This window comes from Myotis nattereri, assembly GCF_964212035.1.
Source record: "Myotis nattereri genome assembly, chromosome: 6".
Lineage (NCBI taxonomy): Eukaryota > Metazoa > Chordata > Mammalia > Chiroptera > Vespertilionidae > Myotis > Myotis nattereri.
The window spans coordinates 4482632-4504783 of record NC_138081.1 but is presented as its reverse complement, the minus strand read 5'-3'; positions in this window follow the sequence as shown (position 1 = coordinate 4504783).

Here is a 22152-nt window from a genome sequence, read left to right as displayed (position 1 = left end):
GAAAGCATCCTAACTCTGAATATATGTTATGTGTTAAGACCCATTTCTATGCAATTGATACTTCCTGAAACCTTAAGAAAGGAAAGTAGTCAACAAACTTGCTGAGTACGTTTCCCTATCCATTGTCCTATCAGAGATGTGTAAATTCTGATGTCACTCTTTGCTCAACTTTAAACATGAGGCTCAGTCTTCCACTCCCCTTGATCATATAGCCTAAGGGTTCACAAGTATTCAAATATTTTTCTTTTTATTGAATTTATTGGAGTGACACTGGTTAACACAATTATACAAGTTTCATTGGCAAAATTCCACAACACATCATCTGTTCACTGTATTATTTGTTCACCACCCCAAGTCAAGTCTCCATCCATCACCATTTATGCCCCCTTTAGTTACCCCCACCTCTCCCTTCAGCAATCATCATGTTGTTGGAAGGATTTAGCAAAGAAGAAAAGAAAAGGAGCAGTATGGAAATATTTTACACAATTTTTCCTGTCTTATTTTCTACCCACTATAGTGTTTATTCTTTATAGTTCTGCATTTTCATGGCAAAGTAGATATTTCTACAAAGTGAGATTCTTTTATGTATAGAGAAGAATTTATGTGTGTATATATACATCCTATAAAATAAAAGGGTAATATGCAAACCGACCATCACAGCAGAAAGACTGGGAACAACCTGTCACTATAACATGCACTGACCACCAGGGGGCAGACGCTCAACACAGGAGCTGCTCTCTGGTGGTCAGTGTGTTTCCACAGCAAGAGCGCCGCTCAGCCAGCAGCTGGCTCATGGCTGGCCAGCACAGCGGCAGTGGCAGGAACCTCTCCCGCCTCCGGAGCAGCACTAAGGATGTCAAACTAATGGCTTAGGCATGCTAACCTGTTAGTCGGACACCCCACAAGGGCTCCTGGGCTGCCAGAGGGATGTCTGACTACCAGCTTAGGCCCAATCCACAAGAGAGCGGGCCTAAGCCATCAGTCCAACATCCCTCAAGGGGTCCCAGACTGTGAGAGAGTGCAGGCTGGGTTGAGGGACCCCCCTGAGTGCATGAATTTTCATGCACCGGGCCTCTAGTGCGCATATATATATATATATATATATATATATATATTCTAATTATATTTTTGTAAATGACTTGAGAAGCTCCTAGGATGATGTTTCTGAAAGTATAGTATTTCCCTTTAGTAATAATATTTTTAATATACTTTTGTTTCAGATTGGATTGTATTTGGGAATACACCTCTTTAATGTGTGTGGCAGGCTTCACATGACTAGTGCTGCAGATGCAGCTTTGGTCAGATGGATGCTTTTCCTGTATTCTCCTCATTACTTTTTAAAATGTATGTTTTGTGCACGTGAGTGTGCTTGCATTTTATTCTGAAAAGAGGTAGAAAGAAGGTTCAATGAAAGACAAATGATTGATATTGTTTATACCACAGGAAGCCACATCTACTTTCTGTCATGATGTCACTTCCTATGTTAATTAAACTTGCTCCTACAAGTGGGTGATGGGAGGAAGACTCAAGTCAAGGACAATGAGTTATGCTTATCTCTCAAAACTTCCAGTTGTCTGTCTCTGTTAGATTCTACCCCTGTGGCCGTAGAATAAGGTACAATAATGCAACAAAATATACTTTAGTCAGCAACGAGCATTTATCTTTCTAAATGTTACCATTTTCTCTGAAGTTCAAGCCACAAGTTCTTCCTCATATCCTCCTTCCTTCCTGTCCTTAATTAAGCACACTCTTTACACTTTTTCTTCTCCCTCCCACCTTTTGTTGCTTTCCTATTCCTAGCTAATCTTCACCTAAGTTTTAAAATCATGTTTGAAAAAAATGGAATATGAAGATATAGCATAGAAAGGAGAGTCCAAATGATTCAGAAGAAGAAATGTGACAAAAGTAGAGATAAATCAAAGAGACAATGGGAGGAAACACAAAAAGCTAAGAAAGAAAAAAAAAGAATGGTTTTCTCTTTTGTTCTCTTACAGCTGGGAATGAATCATCATATGCCGGTGAGTGCCAGGAACTCTGATGAAAAATATGCTATTATCAAACATAACTTAAATTAACCTACTGCATGCAATATACTAGTATTAAAAATCAAAGAAACTCCAAAACATACATTTTATGAAATCAATAGATTATTTAATATGTTAACAGATAATAATGTATTTGAAATATTAAATTTTAGAGATTTTATTTAACTTTACTTTTATTTTTGACACTATTACAAATGTCCCATTCCCCTCTCTCTTTGCTCATCTCCACCCAGCCCACTCCCTTGTGCCTCTGGCCATCACCACTGTTCTCTGTGTCTATTGGTTATGCATTTATGTTCTTTAGCTCATCCCTTTACATTTTTTCATCCAACCCCCCGCCCTCCCACACTGACAATAGTCAGCATTCCATGTATCCATGCTCTATTTCTATTTTGTTGTCAGTTTATTTTGTTCATTAGATTCCATAAGTGAGATCATATGGTATTTGTGGAATACTGCATGGCAGTAAAAAATAAAATCTCTTACTTTTTTGACAGCATGCATAGCCCTAGATATTATTATGCTAAGTGAAATAATCCAGTAAGAGAAAGACAAATAGCAGCTTTTTAAAAATATTGTATGTCACATTATGCTCTGATAGGTAAAGGATGAGAAAACCATAGCAAAAATATATATTTGGTTAGACAGGTAGTATTCTTTATTTCTTTCCAGTTTCCTAAATAAGTTATAGACACTTATCACATGCAAATGTCAGATGAAGAACATAATGATGAGTCAGTTCTTCAAGTCAGATATAACTCAGGGGGCTGTGAAAAGAGATGCAAGTACATGGACAAGTATTTCCATTGGTACTTTCATTCCTGAATTAATGCTTCAGAATTCACACTCAGATATTCTGGGAGGACAGGAGCTTTATCTTTCAGGTGGTGGGTTTTCATGTTGTTATGTTTCTTGCAGCTTGGAAGAAAGAAGGATCGAGAGCTGGTGAGTGTGTGGTGGTACAGAGGGACCCTGCTCCTGTGGAGGCGCTGTCAGGGGAGGATGAGTGGGGGAGCGCTGGGTCTGCCCAGAACCAGAGAAGCCCTCACAGAATGGGGACCCTCGGGCCCAGGCAACTGAGACTTTCCAGGGAACATGATGGTCCATTTGTCTTTGCAGTAAATGTGACCCTGGATGCAGCCACTGCCCATCCTGCCCTCCTCCTGTCTGAAGATGGGAAACGAGTAACCTGGCAAGAGACTTGTCAGGATCTACCCAGCTCCTCACAGAGATTTGACTCCCTTCCCTGTGTGCTGGGTCAGCAGGGCATCAGCTCAGGGAAATGCCACTGGGAGGTAGAAGTTGGAGACACGCATTCCTGGGATTTGGGAATTTGTAGGGATAATGTAAAAAGGAAGGGGAGGGTCACAATGTCCCCACAGAATGGTTTCTGGGCCATCAGGCTCTATGACGGGGAATACTGGGCTCTCACCTCCCCAGAAACTCGTCTTACTCTAAAAGAAAGACCCCTTAGTGTGGGGATATTCCTAGATTATGAGGCTGGAGAAGTATCTTTCTGTAACATGAAAGATGGGTCCCCTATTTTCACCTTCCCCAAGAACACATTCTATGGTGTCCTAAGAGCACTTTTCAGACTTTGGTCCTCTGGCTCAGGGCCCTTGAGCATCGTCCATGTGGAGAAGTGACTGTTGCAATTCACATGTATACCTGCCCTTGAATAATGATGACATTAGGCCCCAAAGATTATCACAATTCTCTCCACCAGCCATAAATTATTACTTTTTCTATCTTTCTGGTTCATTCTAAAGATTAAGGTCTGGCACACAGAATGATGGTTGCCCTTCACATCGTTTTCTTACCAGGAAACCCCAGGGTGTGCTTGGGCTTCCTGTTGTTGTGTCCAACAATAAAGACAGGGTGGAATCATATAAGACAAGGCATTTATTAAGAAGACTTACCAACAAAGAAGATAGGGAGCTTACAAGCATCCAAAACTGTCCTACAGCAGTGCAGGGGACAGGATTATATAGGGAAAATGTACTGGGGTGAGGTTGGGAACAGAATGAGATTATATGCAGTCCTGGAGGACAGCAGAATTCAACCATTTTTCTTGGTTGTCAGGTGATGAGATGATGGCTTGGCTCCTGGTGGGGTCGGCCTGATGATGCTTAACAGTTCTGCTTGTATGTTGGGTACAGTATACATTGTCTGCAGCTAAATCACCTCCTCAATCAGTTTTTTCAGTATCAAAGGGAGTGTACAGGTGCACTGGCCTGAGAAATGAAACTTAGAAAAATAAAACAACTTAACCCTCTGTTCCCATATAAGAAACTTACCACTCTATTCCTATATTTATATGTATTTAAGAATTTCAAAATAATATGATTATCTTTCAGATTAATTCAGGTGATCTATCTATCAGATAATAACTCCCCCTATCAAATCTACCCTCCTTCCTTAGTTATAGGATCTTCTAATTGTTACAATGCCCTATGGCAACCTAGTATTTTATTGTCTAGCCTCCCCTGCTGAATGTAACTGAATAATGGCCAAGGCCCTGTAAGCTGAATTTTTGTGTTTGATTTCTGTGGTGTGTCCTTAAAGGGAAAATGTGTGCTCTTCTTGTTGTCTTTGCTTACTGACGGCCATAATGTGGATGATGGATGGAACTCTAAGGCCATCTCTGACCATGTCAATGGTAGGATGGCAGAGAAGACAGAATGAGCTTGGGTTTGTGACAATGTCAAAACTTATCTATTGCTCAATTCCTGACTTGCTTTCAGTGAGAAATAAACTTTTATATCTTTAAGCCATTTATATGTTGGACGTTTGTAATTTGTGGTGGACTCTACTTCTAATTGGTGCACCCTCCCTTTATGAGTGGCAGCACATGGCATCCAGGTTGAATAATCAAGTGAAACAGAAAATGTAGCATTCTGTGCCTGGTTACTTAGCTCCTCCTACTCCTCCAGTGTGTAGGTCTCTTTAGGGCTCTCAGTTTCTCCTGCGTCATCATCACTCCTGAATCACTTCCTACTTAGGGACCATGGTGTACAATTTTAAGTATTCTCTGGCAAATAAGTGAAAAATCCCTGGCTTCATTGTCCATCCTTCATATAAGCTTCACAAAACCGCAAATATGGATGAATTTAATTGTCAGTTTCTCATTCTGTCAACTTAATATGTTATAGAAATTCTCACACATGAGCAAATGGGTTCCTCTGTACAAATGTAGTCACCTGTCCCACCTTGGGCTTCAGCAATATCTGGTCATCCTCAATCTTCTCCAGCATTTATTTGTTTTTACACAGTCAATTTCATTAAAAATTCTCCTTACTTTAAACTTACAACTCTTTATCCACCTAATTCTATTCCCACTCTGAAAAAAAATAATAGTAATAATAAGAATCAAGTAGAAAGAAATCATCTCATCTTTGCAGTAATAAATATAACAAACCTAACTAAATGTGCACGTCTCCATGACTCCTCCCTCATTGTTATCTAGGGTGGTGCCAAAGTAGGTTTACAGTTGTGAGTATATGAAACACAGTTTATTCTTGTATTATTTATTAATTACTGTAATATTTAGCAAACAACTCTAAACCTATTTTGGCCCCACCCTGTATTGAGATAAGTATTCTTCTTACTTTGCAGAGAACAAACCATCTATTCTCTCCATCGATTCCTTACTGTCCCCTCTGGTACTGGGACCCATCTGTTAGTCCCTGCAGCCATTCTATTAGCTTTTTACCCCCCAAAGAACCTTAACATTTTCAAAATCTCACCCATCTAAAAATCAAAACAAAGCAATTTATTCATCAACTCCATATCCTTCTATTAATTCTTCTGTCTTTTATAACCAAGCCTCTCAAAAAATTATCTAAAAACCCTAAGTTCCCTCTGATTCTCATTTCCTTCTCAGTATACTATCGGTTAGTGGTTGAACTATGTCTCTGTCACCACCACCAAAAAGTCATGTGCTGCTGTCCTGACCTCTAGGACCCCAGAATGTGACAGGGTCTTTGCAGGAATAACCTGATAAGATGGAGTAGAGAGAGTTTCTTATTCAATATGATTGGTATCCTTATAAAAAGGAATATTTGGACATAGATATGCACAGGGTGAATGCCATGTGAAGATTAGAGTTCTGCTGCTATAAACCAAGGAACATCCAAGATCACTGGCAAACCACCAACAGTGAGGATGGAGGCCTGGAGCCGATCTTTCCCTAGCACCTTCAGAGGGATCATGGCCCTGCCAACAATTTGATCTCTATTAGCTTCCACAACTATCCTATATATGGTATCCCAAAAGTCACGCAAGATTTGCAATTCAATTCAATTGCAAATCTTGCATGAATTTTGGGACACCCTATATAATAAAGCGATAATATGCAAATTGACCATCACCCCAACACACAAAGATGGCCGCTCCATGTGGTCAAAGATGGCTGCCGGATGGCTGGCAGGGTAGGGCAGTTGTGGGCAATCACGCCAGCACGGGAGGTCCATTGGGGAAGACCAGGCCGGCAGGGGAAGGAAGTTGGGGGCGATCGGGCCAGCAGAGGACCAGTTAGGCGTCAATCAGGCTGGCAAGGGAGTGGTTAGGGCAGTGATGGTGAACCTATTGACACGCGTGTCAGAGGTGACACACTAATTCATTTTTTTGATTGACTTTTCTTTGTTAAATGGCATTTAAATATATAAAATAAATATCAAAAATATGTCTTTGTTTTACTAAGGTTGCAAATATCAAAAAATTTCTATATGTGACATGGCACCGGAGTTAAGTTAGGGTTTTTCAAAATGCTGACACACTGAGCTCAAAAGGTTCACCATCACTGGGTTAGGGTGTGATCAGGCTAGAAGGGAGAAGTGGGTAATCAGGCAGGCAAGCAGTTGGGAGCCAGCAATCCTGGATTGTAAGAGGGATGTCCAGGGCAGTCAGACATCCCTCGAGGGGTCCCAGATTGAAGAGGGTGCAGGCTGGGCTGAGGGACACCCCCCCACCAGTGCACGAATTTCGTGCACCAGGCCTCTAGTTATACAATAAACTGCTATTGTTTATGCAACTCATTATGTGATATTTTGTTACAGTATAGTAGCCGTACTTGCAAATTAATCTTGTAGTTTTGGAAATTCAGTTCTATTATTTATTTTCTTAAAAATAGTGCTAAACTAATGTATCAAACTAAAACGCTTCTGCACAGCAAAAAAAACCATCAACAAGATGAAAAAATAACCTATGGAATGGAATAGGAGATGGCATTTTCAAACAACAGCTCTGACAAGGAGTTACTATCCAAAATATATAAATACTTCATACAAATCAACAACAAACAAACCAACAATCCCATTGAACAAAATGAACAAATGCGTGAGCAGACACTTTCCCAAAAAGACATACAAATGGCCAACAAATATTTGAAAAATGCTCAACTTCACTAACTATTAGGAAAATGAAAATCAAAATTACAATGAGATACAACACCCACCTGTTAGAATATCTATTATCAACACAACTAGTAATAACAACTATTGGGTAAGTGGTGAAGAAATAGGAATCCTCATTCACTGCTTGTAAAATGTATACTGGTGCAGCCACTATGAAAACAGTATGAAGATTCCTAAAGGACATGTATGCATGCATATAAGGATAACCAATGAACACAGACACTGTGGGGGGTGGGCGGTGAGGACATGTGCTGGGGGAAGGTCAATGGGGGAAAAAGGAGACATATGTACTACTATTTCTAATACTTTAAACATTAAAAAAACCTCCCACATTTTTCAAATTTTCTACAATGAGAATGTAATATCTTTATTACACTAAGTTTATTATAAGTTATGGTTAAAAACCACACAGATTCTCCACAGTAAATGTTGAACCAAAAGGGATTTGGTGTTAAAGCTCAATTAAACTTTTATAACTGCCAGTATTCAGATTAATTGAAGTTTGGCTGTATTAAGTGACAATAAATGAATCCTCACATTAGTATCATTTAATAGTGCACTTCCACACTTGGATGCCTCCCTTAACCCTAAAAAAAAATTAAACATAAAGTTACCATATTACCCAGCAACTCCTCTGATAGATATCTACTCCAAAATTTTGAAGGCATTTATTTGCTAGAATATATGCACCATTATGTTCATTGTGCCATTATTCAAGATGACCAAGAGGTGAAAACAACCAAAGTGTCCCTCAATAGAGGATTGGAGAAAGATATGCCACATATATACAATGGAATACTCAGAAGCTTTAATATTGCCATTTGTGGCAACATGGATGGATCTTGAGAGTATCATGCTAAGTGAAACAAAAGTCAAGAACCAGTGGTTGATTGTTGACCTATGAACCAGGAGGTACAGATTTCAGGTCAGGGCACATGCCCTGGTTGCAGACTCAATCCCCATTAGGGGGCATGTAGGGGGCACCCTATCAATGATTCTCTCTCATCATTGATGTTTCTATCTCTCTCTCTCTCCCTTTCTTATTGAAATCACTAGATAAGAAAGTAAACATGGCTCTGATCAAGTCTTATCTCTGTCACTTACAAGTTAATAAATGGTTGATATAAAATTCTTCACTGTTTAGTTGATATAAGATTACCTGTAAGCTACTAAATTTTGGAAATGGAAAAATATCTTAGTCCTTCAAGTTTTGAGGTTGGGACACCTCAAATCTACCTGGGACATTTATAGGTAGGTATAGTAGAGAGGTTGGCATTCTCTAGTCTCTTGTCATGTTTTCTGCTACAGGAAATCCCTTAACTAAGTCCTAAATCCCAACCACCTTTGAGTCTCTCTATTCTTAGGAATTTATTTCTAACTAGAGGTCCAGTGCACGAAATACATGGACTGGTGGGGGCGGGGAGGGAGGGTCATCCCTCAGCCCAGCCTGCTCCCTCTCACAGACTGGGAGCCCTCAGGGGATGTCCTACTGAGCTGCAGTCTGGCCTCCCTCTGCAGGAGGTGACCAGGCTGATCAGGGGAAGGCACCAGCTCCATTACCCCACTGCTGCTGTCACTGCCGGCCGCCACAGCCACCAAGGTGTTTTCATCAACACTGAGTCCAGTCCCTTCACCACAAAAAAATGACAACTTAATTTAAGCATTTTCAAGATATGTCTTTCATAAAATATGACCTTTCTTTCTTTTCTTTTTTTTTTTAATCCTCATCTGAGGATATGTTTCCATTGATTTTTAGAGAGCTTGGAAAAGAGATGGAAGGATAGAGAGAAATATCAATGTGAGAGAGACACTTTGATTGATTGCCTCCTGCATGAGCCTTGACCTGGGCCCCAGCCAGGGAGGAGCCTTCAACTTAGGTACATGCCCTTGATAAGAATCGAACCTGGACCCTGCAGTCGGCAGGCTGAGGCTCTATCCACTGAGCCAAACTGGCTAGGGCAGGATATGACATTTCTTAGTCCCTGCAGCAGTGGACCTTAGTTTTTTCCTCTGTGACCAGGATGCAGGATGCTGGCCTTGTGACCGGTGTGATGATTCCAACATCCCACCCAGGCTGCTATGGGCACTGCCATCTTTGTGGTGGAGTGATGCCTAATTTGCATATTACCCTTTTATTAAATTACATGGTTCACCTGAGTATGGGACACCATTTAAATCCACATCCTCTATGCAACATAGGTTTTGGAAAAGGCTTCTGTTTCACCTAGATCTGAACACAGACTTTCTAAGTTTCTTGAACATTGACAGCCTTGCTATTTTTTCCCTACAATTTTAGAATAATCTGTATCTCCTGGGTCTGAAAGCTTCACTCTGCATATTTTAATGTTCAAGTGCCGATAACATTTGTGCTCTCACTCACCTACCATTTCATTCCCCACCAATCATAACATTTCTCACATTTCACAAGGTCCCCTTGCACACAGACTTCTGGAGACTTTTCTAAAATCACAGAAAACCCACTTGTTTCTGTGTGTGGAAAGCCCCATGGGCTTCATTAAGCATCATAAACCTACCCTCCATGGTTCCAACACTAGTGCCTCATTGGCAGCTGAACAAAGCAGACTGACAGCATAGGTCCAGAGAAACCAGACACACTAAAGGGGATGGCAAAGGTTAGTCAGATACAGGATGCAGTCCAACAACTGCAAGAGGAAGGAGTTTCTTAAAGCCAGGAGACCTCATCTATACTAATAAAGAGCTAATATGCTAATGGTCGGGACGACGTAATGCATAATGACTGGACCATTAGCATATTAGCTCCTATCAGCAGGAGACTGCCTGTGGGAACAGAGGGGTGTTGCTGCAGAGACAGGACAGAAGTGGGGAGGTGCCCGGAGGAGGCGGGACCAGCCCGAAGCAACTCAAGGGACTGAGGGCGGGGCTTGAAGCAGCCAGAGAAGGCCAGAGAATTTGGGAGCTGGGCCCAGCATGCTGGAGCTCTGTGTGGAGAGGTTTGGGTGTCAAGGCAGGGTGGCAGGTGGGTGGGCTGTGCCACAGATTCCACATGCTGGGCTCCTAGTATAATATGAAAGAAGGGATAGCTGGGCAGGTGGTCAACTTCAAGGTTAGAGGACTTGTCATAAAGAAAATGCAGAAAAACCTACAGAGAGTTTGGTGAGCATGCCTAGCGATCAGAAAGCTAACCAGGTAGGCACTGGTATTGGAAGAACAGATGCTAATCCTTGGACAAGTGAAGATTCAGTATTGGGGCTGAGTCTAGCCTTAGCCGCATGGAAGAGACTGGGATTAGCAATGCCAAAGCAGAAACAAGAGGCAACTGTATACCTGAGAGGACAAGGCAAAATCTCAGCATGGATTATAGGGCCCGAGTTCTTAGAGCTGAAATAGAAAGTGGCTGAGTTACTAGACATCTAAACAATGACTGTGCTAAAGTAGAATCAATGCTTCTGGATTGATATCATTATTTTGCAGGACCTATGTGAGTGAAAAGACATTTTCCAAGATGAAATACATAAAATCTCATTACTGATAGACAGAGATGAACACTTGTCTTCAATTTGGAGATAGCAAACAGTAATTGTTAACCTCAATTAAACAAAATGTTATCACCCAAACCCTGAAAAAAAAAAGAGTTGCATTTTTCTTATCACTAGACCTATTACCAAAAAAGTATACTTTATTATATTTTTAAATTTATCAAAAATGTGAATTTTTAATCTTATTATATAAGTATACATACCTTTGGTTTTGTGTACATACTTATACATAGCTGCATTATATCTTTGGTTTTTCCCTCTGGGCCTACAAAGGCTAAAATAGCTACAATCTGACCCTTGTTGACATATGTCTGGAAGAGTTTTTCTTTTATCACTTGAGTTTTGGTGTCATTTCTCAGAACTTGCATGAGGCTACAAAATTTTTTCTCCAATTTTTAAAAATGAATCTTACACTTCTGGCTTTTACCCTTAGGCCAATGCACATTCTAAGTCAATTTTGTGGAGGAGTAAGGGAAGATCTAAATTTATCTTTTTACATGTGGGTATTCAATTGTGCTAACACCAACTCTTGAAAAGACTATTCTTCTCCCACCGAATTGCCTCAGAACCCTTTGACAAAATCAATTAGTCATAACTATATATTTTTCTACTCATCTAGTTGTCTACCATTATGCAATACTTTGCTTTCTTTATTACTAGAGATTTATAGTATGTTTTGAAATTTAAAAGTCTAAATCTTCTTACTTTTTATCTTTTTAAATAAATTGTTTGGCTCTTCTGTTTGTATTTCCAAATGGATTCTAGGATTTACTTAAAAATTTCTGCAAAATAAGCTGCTGAGCATTTTATAGAAATTATGCTGAATCTATAATTTAGATTGAATTGCCATCTTAGTAACAGTGTGTCTTCCTATTTATGAGCAGAGGGTGTTTCTCCTTTCACTTACGTCTCTTTTATCTGTCTCAGCCATGTTTTCTGGTTTTCGGTGCACAATCTTGCACTATTTTATTAAATTTCTTACTGAGTATTTATTTTTGTAATTGAGAATGGGATTATTTTCTTACTATCATTTTAAACAGTTAATTTTAATATATGGTAATACAAATAACTTTTGTGTATCATTTTTTATACTGTGACCTTGTTGGATGTATTTATTTGTTGTAGTTCTAGTAGGCATTTGTGGATATATTATGATTTTTCCACAGGCACAATAAGTCAACTGTGAATAAAAGTGTTTTGGTTTTTTTTCAAATCCAAATGCCTTTTTTTCCAAAACTTCACTCTATGGATCTCTTATTAGAATTTTAAATAAAAATAGAAAAGGCAGAAACATCCTTGCCTTGACGCCTACCATGGAATAAAAGTATACATTTTCTTCTGTTAAATATTTTGTCATTCGTAAATTTTTCATAGATACCCTTTGTCAACTGATGATTATTGGCATTAATTCAGTGCCAGCAGTAATCTCAGTTTGGGGTACAGTTAAAAGGAAATTTTATTCAGTGTAAAGCAGCTCAAATGTGATACAGCGTGGCTGTGAAAAAAGCATGGTGTGAGGCAGCCCTGGGACCAGATTGCCCCTGGGCAGGGCCCCTCTCTGGCTAGGCAGCTCTGCTCTGCCCTGCACTGGTGCACTTCGCTCTGCTGCAGTGAGACATATTTGCTGTTTCATTGTTGGTGTTTGAACTCCAGCTGGGGAGATGCAGTCTTCAGTCTTCAGTGGAAAGGGAAAGAACACTCTCAGAGCCAGAGGGTGGCTGACTTACACAGTCAGAGTCCTTGCTCCTAGTGCCTGATGTGTCCATCCTCATGCGAATAAGGCATCCAAATCCTCACAGTTTGATTGATCTAAATGTCACTGTCCTCATTGGTCAGAATGGAGCTGCTCTGACTGGTCCACAAAGAAGCTGGTGAAGATATAGTTGCACAGCTCTGGGTGGATGGAGAAAAGCTAAGTCCTATTGGTTGAAATAGGATTTCAGGAACCACTTTATGAGGACCTGCGCAGATGGCCCGAACGCAGTGCAGGCAGGAAGATCAGTGCAGGTTTCTCCCTGAAGTGCAGTCTGAATTAGTGGCCCCTGTGCAGACATGTCTGCTAGGCTCTTTTCCTTTTTAAAATTTGAGTCCAGTTAGGGATGAGGAGCACTTTTTAGAAAGTGTCTTCTTTTGCAAGGTCCACATTCTTCACCTTTCCATCAGAACCTCTTGGCAGACAGCAGAGAATCTTATTTCCTCCAGCTACATACAACCCTAGTAAAGAAAGTTTTACACTAACAAAAGCACATATAAATTTAGCTCAAACCAGCAATCCCACTCCCAGGAGTTTACTCTGTCCACAATAACACAAACATGTTTTTGTAGAATGTACTCATGTCAACATCTTTTTGTAATGGTAAAATATTGGAACAACTTAAACACCCACACATCAGAGAGGGGCTCAATAATCTATAGAACATCCACACAGGGAAGCCCTCTGTACCTGTAAAAGAATGAGAAAGATATCTAACCTTATGCAGAGTTTTCCAATACATATGGTTATGTGAAAAAGAGAAAATGTGCAAAAGAGTATCTGTGTAAAAGGAAGGTAAGAAAAAAGCAGAGAGAACACATGTATGTATCTGCTAATTTTTGCAAAAAGAAACATGGGTAGGATAAACCAGAAACTAATACAATTGGTCATCTGTGGAGATGGGTGGGAACAGAGTGGAAAGAAGAGTGGCTGTGTTGAGGTAGACTCATTGAAAAGATGTAAATACCCTCATAATATACCTTTTTGTACAGTTCTAAACTTTTGAAAATGTACTATCTCATATATTTTAAAACAAATAAATAAAAATGAGAAAAAGCACCCTAAGCACAAATAGCAACAAATACAATTTCAAATGAATAGTATAAGCACACTGAAAAACAACAACAACAAAAAAAAAACATAACTAATTCAAGTAACTTCTAAGTACAATTTTAAAAAAATGCTTCTGAGATCAGATGAGTTCGGGCTCATTGAAGTACGGTGGTTACCAGAGGGAAGGGGGCTGGGGTGGTAAAGGGGCCACCCCTCAGGTGAGTTTGGCACCAGGGAGAATATGCTCCAGGGAGGGTTTTCCTCCTTTGCGATTGGTACCCAAGGAAAGAATCCTCCAGTTGCATTTGGTCCTGGGGAGGGTCCCCTCTAAGTTGGGACTAGACTTGTCTATAAGGTTGTGAGGATGCTTACACTACAGGCAGCTGGAGGAGTGAGGGCCCATAAGGAGGAGCGCAAGATGGGTAATCCAAACTCTAAATTTTCTCATGCTAATCGGCCACTTTTTGGGACTTGGTCTGATTACATGTGTTCAAATTATCATCTAGAGAATTGCAATTGGCAATACTGTACCTCTCAGAAACAATGGAAAGTTTTATTTTATTTTTTTGAAAATCTGGTACCTTGAGAGCTCTAAATGAAAGCAAAAGGCTAGTATCATCTACCTTAGGGAAATATGATTCTAATTTAGGCAAATGCCTGATAAATTAAAAAGGAAACCAGTGCTCATGAAACTGCAGCCTTGGAAAATTTTTCCTCTGACCCTTCGGCTTACAACTCAAAAACTAGGTTTACTGAAAAAACCTCGGAGATCCCTCACTTTCCAGGCCCTCACCCTTGCCTGCCACCCAGCCTCCCTAGCCTACCCTTTACCTTCTGCCCCTGCCCTATCGCGGTCTGCAGATTGACTACAACCATCTGATGCTCAGGCTTCACCAATGGAGCCACTTTTCAATATTTTCTCTAGTAAAATATGCCCTTTTAAGACCCAGGTCTTTGGAGGCCATTTTCTTTACTTTTGGAGCTTTTCAACTTCATGGTGAACACTCATTTTCTATTCCTTTATTTGTGTTTGTAGGTAAGTCCATGTTAAGGTGAAATGTTAAAGGAAAAAATGTTAAACCTCTCAGAGAAATACATCCTTTGATTTTAAAAAATCTTTAAATAATCCCTCTTTTGAGTATCTACCTGAGAAATTTGAAAACATTTATTTTCAAAGATATATGCACCCATATGTTCATTGCAGCATTATTTACGGTGGCCAAACATCGAAAATTAACATAGTGTACCTCACTAGATGATTGGATAAAGAAGATGTGGTACAATGGAATATTACTCAGGTATAAGAAAGGATGAAATAATTCCATTTGGGTGGACATGATGGACCTTGAGAATATGATGTTAAGTGAAATAAATCAGTCAGAAAAAGCTAAGAACCATATAATTTCACTCAGATATGGCATATGAAATTGAAACACACAGACACAGACAACATTATGGTGGTTATCAGAAGGAAGGAGATGGAAAAGATTAAAAGGTAAAGAGGGTCAAATATATCATGATCGAGGAAAATTTCAATTTGGGTGGTGGGCACAGAATGTGCTATACAGATGATGTACAGTAGACATGTACACTGGAAACCTATGTATATGATCTTATTAAGCATTGTCACTCAGATTAATTTAATAAAAAATTAAAAATAGCACCCTAACATTAAAAATTAAATAAATAGCTTTAAAGAAATTCTTATAACACACAAAACATTAACCAACTGAGACAAACGTAAACATTAGTCCATTTGCCAAAAATCATATTTGGATCCATAGTTCTGTTTTTGTTTTTTTTAGTTTTATATTACTGTGCTGTTTGTGTGGTTATGTGTTTCTATGTCTGTTGTAGATATGATGTTACTGCCAGAAAAAGATTTAAAAATACAAATTTAAATTGTAAAAAAGCCTATTCAATTAGCTTAAAACAATTGAGCACTCTTTCAAATTGGAGAAATAATAGAAACAATTGCAATTTCTTTTAAAGTGCACATGATCTAGGATTAGTCCTTAATAAATGAAAAGTAGCTTAAAGGTGTTGGTCTACTTAAGAATATGCAGTTTTCCACTGATTTTTAGCTTTGGAGCTAACAAACCAGGTAGAAAAGCAGGGTAGTAAGGAGAAGAACTTAATATGTTATTTTACAAGAATAGAGGGGCACAAGATTCCTCAGTTTAAGATGCAGACACTTTTATAAAGCCTAATTACAATGACATGGTGATTGAAAATGATTGCATATAGAAAATCAAAAGTGCTCTTTTTGTTGTTGTTTTTGCTAAAAGAAGGTAGGAAACATTGAAACACATCTTTTTTTTTTTTTTTTTTTTTTTTTTTTTTTTTTTTTTTACTAAAGAAAAAGAAAGCAATTTTGTCCTAAAGTAGATGATGATTCTAAAAGAAGTAAAGAAGAGCTCTTGGAGATTAAAAATGGTGGCACAGTATGTGAATGCTACACCGACACACTTCCAGGACCAAACTGGAATTACAACTAAATTACAAAAGAACCACCCTGAATAATCAACTGTAGACCAGCTGGAGAGAACTCTGATAACCAAGGGATGAAAATGGAGACCACATAGAGACTGGTAGGAAGGTTGGATGCATGAAAGGACAGGTCCAAGTTCCACAGACAGCAGTTGAAGTTCTGGAGAGACATATCAGCTATGGGGGTTGCCACTGTGAACTCTGGGGTCTAATCCCCAAACTGGGTCCCCCAGCTCAGAGCACCAGAACTGAGAACGGAGCCCACATAACATCTGGCTGCGAAAATCAGCAGGGTTGTTTTCTCCCAGGGAGAGACAGCTGGAAGTGCAGGCACACTCTTAAAGTGCCAACACACAAAAAAAATAGTATCTACTCACCCTGAGCTGTGGCAGATGGAGGGCATAATGGACTGGAACTCTGTGAGCAGAAGCCAGGGTTTTGGTCTCTGAGATCAGAGTTCAGAATACTGACATCCCAGTTTCCTATGCTAAATCATTCCCTCATACTGTGGAGGTCATCTTTCTCAGGCAGACCTTTGCTATCCAGGCCGTTTGGGGCTGGAGGGAAGACAATTGACTCACTCTATTGAAAAACCACTTGCACCAAGGTGTGGAGTTTCTGAGGCCCATTAATAGACTGAGAATAACAATTAACTTTAAGGCTGAAGCAATTTCCCCACCCTGTTGGAAAACCTGTGGACAATTTCCTGAGGGCTATGCAAGACTAAATTCAATCAGTCTGCAGATAGAGGCAGGTCTCTGGAGGCTTTGAGTGTTTTCGAATCTACTTAGTCAAAAACACCTTTTCAAACTATCCTACACTAGAGATTTAGAGGATCTACCTACTACATAGTTCCAAACCCAAACAGGCAGCCAAAATAGAGAGACAATAAAACAACTCCCAAATGAAGGAACAAGAAAATGTGCCAGAAGAAGAGATCAATGAAATGCAGATAAGAAGTTTATATGAGCCCTAACTGGTTTGGCTCAGTGGATAGAGCGTTGGCCTGTGGACTGAAGGGTCCCAGGTTCGATTCTGGTCAAGGGCCTATACCTTGGTTATGGGCACATCCCCAGTAGGAGGTGTGCAGGAGGCAGCTGATCTATTTTCTCTCTCATTGATGTTTCTAGCTCTTTATCCCTCTCCCTTCCTCTCTGTAAAAAATCACTAAAAATATATTTTAAAAAAAGAAGTTTATATGATATAGAGTTCTTAATAATGATGGTAAAAATGATCAATAGCTTGAGAAAAGGCATAGTAACTATGAAAAAAGAACAGTCAGAAATAGAGAATTTCATAGCAATATAATAAAAAATACATTGGAAGGAATACACAGCAGATTAGGGGAGGCTGAGTATCAGATCAGTGAATTAGAAGACAGGGTAGAAAAAAAATCACTCAATGAGAGAAACAAAAAGAAAAAAAACAATTAAAAAACAAGAGGAGAACTTAAGGGAGATGTGGGACAACATGAAACATAACAATATTCACATAATAAGTGTACCAGAAAGGGAAGAAAGTGAGTAAGGAATAGAGAATGTGTTTGAAGAAATAATGGCCCAAAAGTTGCCTAACCTTGGGCAGAATTTTTTTTTTATAAGTTCAGGTGGAAAAGAGAGTCCCTAGCAAGAAGAACCCAAACAGGCCCATGCCCAAACACATAATAATTAAAATGCAAAAAATTAAAGACAATGAGAGAATTTTAAAGGCAGCAAGAGTAAGCAATTTGTTACCTACAAAGAAGCTCCCATAAGACTGTCAAATGATTTCTCATTAGAAACTTTACAGACCAGAAGGGAATGGCATAAAGTACTCAAGGTAATGAAAAGCAAAGATATGAAACCAAGAGTATTATATCCAAAAAGGCTGTTATTCAAAATAGGTGTTCAATTAAAGAGCTCCCCAGATAAAATAGAGGCTGAAGGAGATTATCATTAGTAAACAAGCTCTGCAAGAAATACTAAAGGGACTGCTTCAATGAGAAGAAGAAATAAAGAGAGAAACATAGGCATACAGAATTAAAATGCCAATAAATAAGTACCTATCAATAGTAACCTTAAATGTAAGTAGATTGAATGCTCTAATCAAAAGACATAGGGTAGCTGAATGGATATAAAAACATGATCCAACTATATGCTGTATGCAAGAGACCCACCTCACAACAAAAGACTTACAGAAAATGAGAATGAAGGGATGGAAAATAATTTTTCATGCAAATGGAAAAGAAAAAATAGCTGCAGCAGCAATACTCATATATGACAAAATAAACTTCAAAATGCTGGCCATCACAAGAGACAACAAAGGTCACTACATAATACTCAAGGGAATTGATCCAATAAGAGTATATAACCTTCATAAACATATATACACTCAATATAGGAATATATATCTATATCTATATCTATATCTATATCTATCTATATATTATATATACATAACTTCTAGAGGACTTTAAGGGAAATATTGACAACAGTACAGTCTTAGTATGGGATTTTAACACCCTTCTGACTTTATTGGCTTCCAGAAATATATTAAGGAAACAGTGACACTATAGGACACACTGGATATGATAGATTTAATTGACATTTATAAAACATTTAATCCCCAAACTGCAGATCCCTCCAACATTTTACTGGCACAAGAATAGACATATAGACCAGTTAAACAGAACAGAGAACCCAGAAATTAACACAAGCCAGTATGCTCAATTAATATTTGACAAGGGAGGCAAGAGAATCCAACAAAGTCAAGACAGTCTCTTCAATAAATGGTGTTGGGAAAACTGGACAGATACTTGCAAAAAAAATAAAATAAAACTAGACCACCAACTTATACCATACACAAAAAATAAACTCAAAATGGATAAAGGACTTAAACATAAAATGGGAAACCATAAAAATCTTAGAAGAAGCCACAGGCAGCAAAATAGCAGACATTTGTCAAAGCAATATCTTTACCGATGCAGCTCCTAGGGCAATGGAAACTAAAGAGAAAATAAACAAATGGGACTACATCAAAATAAAAAGCTTCTGCACAGCAGAGAAACCATCAACACAACAACAAGAAAGTCCACTGCATGGGAGAACATTTTTGCCAATGATATCTCTGATAAGGGTTTAATCTCGGACATTTATAGGGAACTCATACAACTTAACAAAGGAAGATAATCCAATCAAAAATGGGCAAAGGACCTAAGTAGACACTATGAAAGAGGACATTCAGAAAACCAAGAGACACATGAAAACATGCTCAAAGTCATTAATCATCAGAGAATTGCAAATCAAAACAACAATGAGGTACCATCTTACACCTGACAAAAGAAGGAGTTCTTAGCATTTTCAACAGCATGGATGGAACTGGAGAGCATTATGCTAAGTGAAATAAGCCAGTCAGTTAAAGAAAAATACACATGATCTCACTCATTTAGGGATAATAATGAACATTATAAATTGATGAACAGAAATAGATACAGAAGCAGAGAAGCATAGAACAGACTGTCAAACCACAGTGGGAATGCTGGGGAGTGTTAGCAGGGGAGGAGGTAAGAGATCAACCAAAGGACTTGTATGCATGCATATAAGCATAACCAATGGACTCAAGACACTGGGGGTTGGGGGATGAGGAGATGTGCCAGGGGAGTAGGGGAGGCTGGGAGAAGGTCAATGGGGAAAAAAAGGAGACAAATGTACTACTATTTGTAATACTTTAAACAATAAAATTTAAATTAAAACATATATATTGTCCTTAAACATCACACTAGACCAATTAGAAATAATTTACTTTTATAGAACCCCATCAGATTATCCATTTTTCTCCAGTGCACATGGGACATTTTCAAGGATAGACATTATATTGGGTCAAAAAACTAGCCTCAACAAATTCAAGAAGCATATTCAATAATATGCTTATACCAAGCATATACTTTGACTACAATGCCTTGAAATTAGAAATTAAGGGGGAAAATAAGTAAAAAGAAACTCACAGAAATGTAAAGATAAAAACAATATACTACTAAAAATGATGGGGTCAAAGAAGAAATAAAAGGCAATATCAAAAGATATATAGTGACAATATCAAAACTACTGGGATGTAGTGGATGCAGTAATAAAGAGGGGAGTTTATATTATTACAGGCCTACTTCAAGAAGTTCCAAGTGAACAACCTAACATTACATCTTAAAGTACTAGAAAAAGAAGAACAAAAGCAACCCAAAGTCAGCAGAAGAAATTGAATAATAAAAATTAGAGCAGAATTAAATTAAATAGAACACAAAAAGACTATACAAAAATAAATACAGCAAAAAACTGGTTCTTTGAAATTATTAATAGAATTGACAAACCCTGACTAGACTCACTAAGGAAAAAAGAGAAAAGACCCATATAAACAAAATAAAAAATGAGAGAGAAGTTACCACAGACATCACAGATATACAAACTATCATAGTAGAATACAATGAAAGATTCTATGCCACCAAATTTAATAATCTGCCTATACCAGTGGTCCGCAAACTGCAGCTCGGCAAACCACAGCTCGTGAGCCATAAGCTGCTCTTTGGCCCCTTGAGTGTGGCTCTTCCACAAAATACCGGCTCTTCCACAAAATACTGACTTCTGTGCATGGGCCACGAAGTTTCAGTCGCACTGTACGTGTACTCCCGTACGTGGTATTTTGTGGAAGAGCCACACTCAAGGGGCCAAAGAGCTGCATGTGGCTCGCAAGCCGCAGTTTGCCGACCACGGGCCTAGACTAAAGCACGGAAAATTGGAACTCTAAAGAGACCAATCAGCATTGAATAAATTGAAATAACCATCAAAAGCTCCATTTAATAAAATTCTAGGACCAGATGGCATCACCAGTGAATTATAATAAACATTCAAAGAAGATTTAAAAATCCTTTTCAAACTCTTTTAAAAATGTAAAGGAGGTGGAAGAAAATGGCGGAGGTTTAGACAGACGTGTCGGTGCCTTGTCCCGGAGCAGATAAGGGCGGGCAGCTGAAACGGGTAGCATACAGCCCGAATAAGCAGAGGAGATTCAGCTGAGACAGTCTGCAGCCAGGAAAGACAGAGAAATCCTAGATAAAGGGAACGGTTAGAGGCTGAGGCTGAAACCTCTCCAGGTGCGCCGGCACAGCCGCGGAGACCGTGCCATCTTGGGTGACTGTCACCGGCATCCAGAGACCAGCTACTAACCCAGCAACAACGGCTCTCAAGCAGCGCGACTACGTGAACTCAGAGGAACCCTGCTTCTCCCCACAGAAAGGTTAGACTTTCCCCAAAGGTGCGGTTTGCAGTTTAGGTTGGAGAGTGGAACGCGCACAGGGGGGTGGGGACTCTGCGCCCCACAAAGACCGCGGCCGTTGGAGCCAGTGCGACCCACGAGTGTGGAAGGGCACCCCCAGGGCTGCTGGCAGAAGGGAACGCTATAAATAAGCCCACAGTTGGATGGGACACAAACGGGCAGCCTCAGATTACGCCAGTTTGCCGGCTACTCGGTGCCAGGAGCCAGAGCGCGCGCAGAGACTTCGCGCAGATTTGGAAGGTGAAGCGTTGCGAGTTCGCACAACTTTCCAGGCTCTTAAATCTGTGCATTTGATTGTTGAACCCAGTGCAAGGGACTACCCATTTGGGGTCAGTCACAGAGCTTGTAACGGAAGGCTGTTTTGGGGGAGCCTGGGAAACAGAGCGGGGAGTGACTACTGGGAAACCAGCTCTGGGCAGAGGACATTCCAAACCAGCTTCCGGTACAATAGAGAACACCTGGTCAGAGAGGTTCTATACCCTCAGAGGTCAATCCCGACGCACTGCCACCCAGAGGCAGAGCCACGAACTGACTCTTCTGTAAACACAGATAAGGGCTGTCTGGGAAACCAATATAGC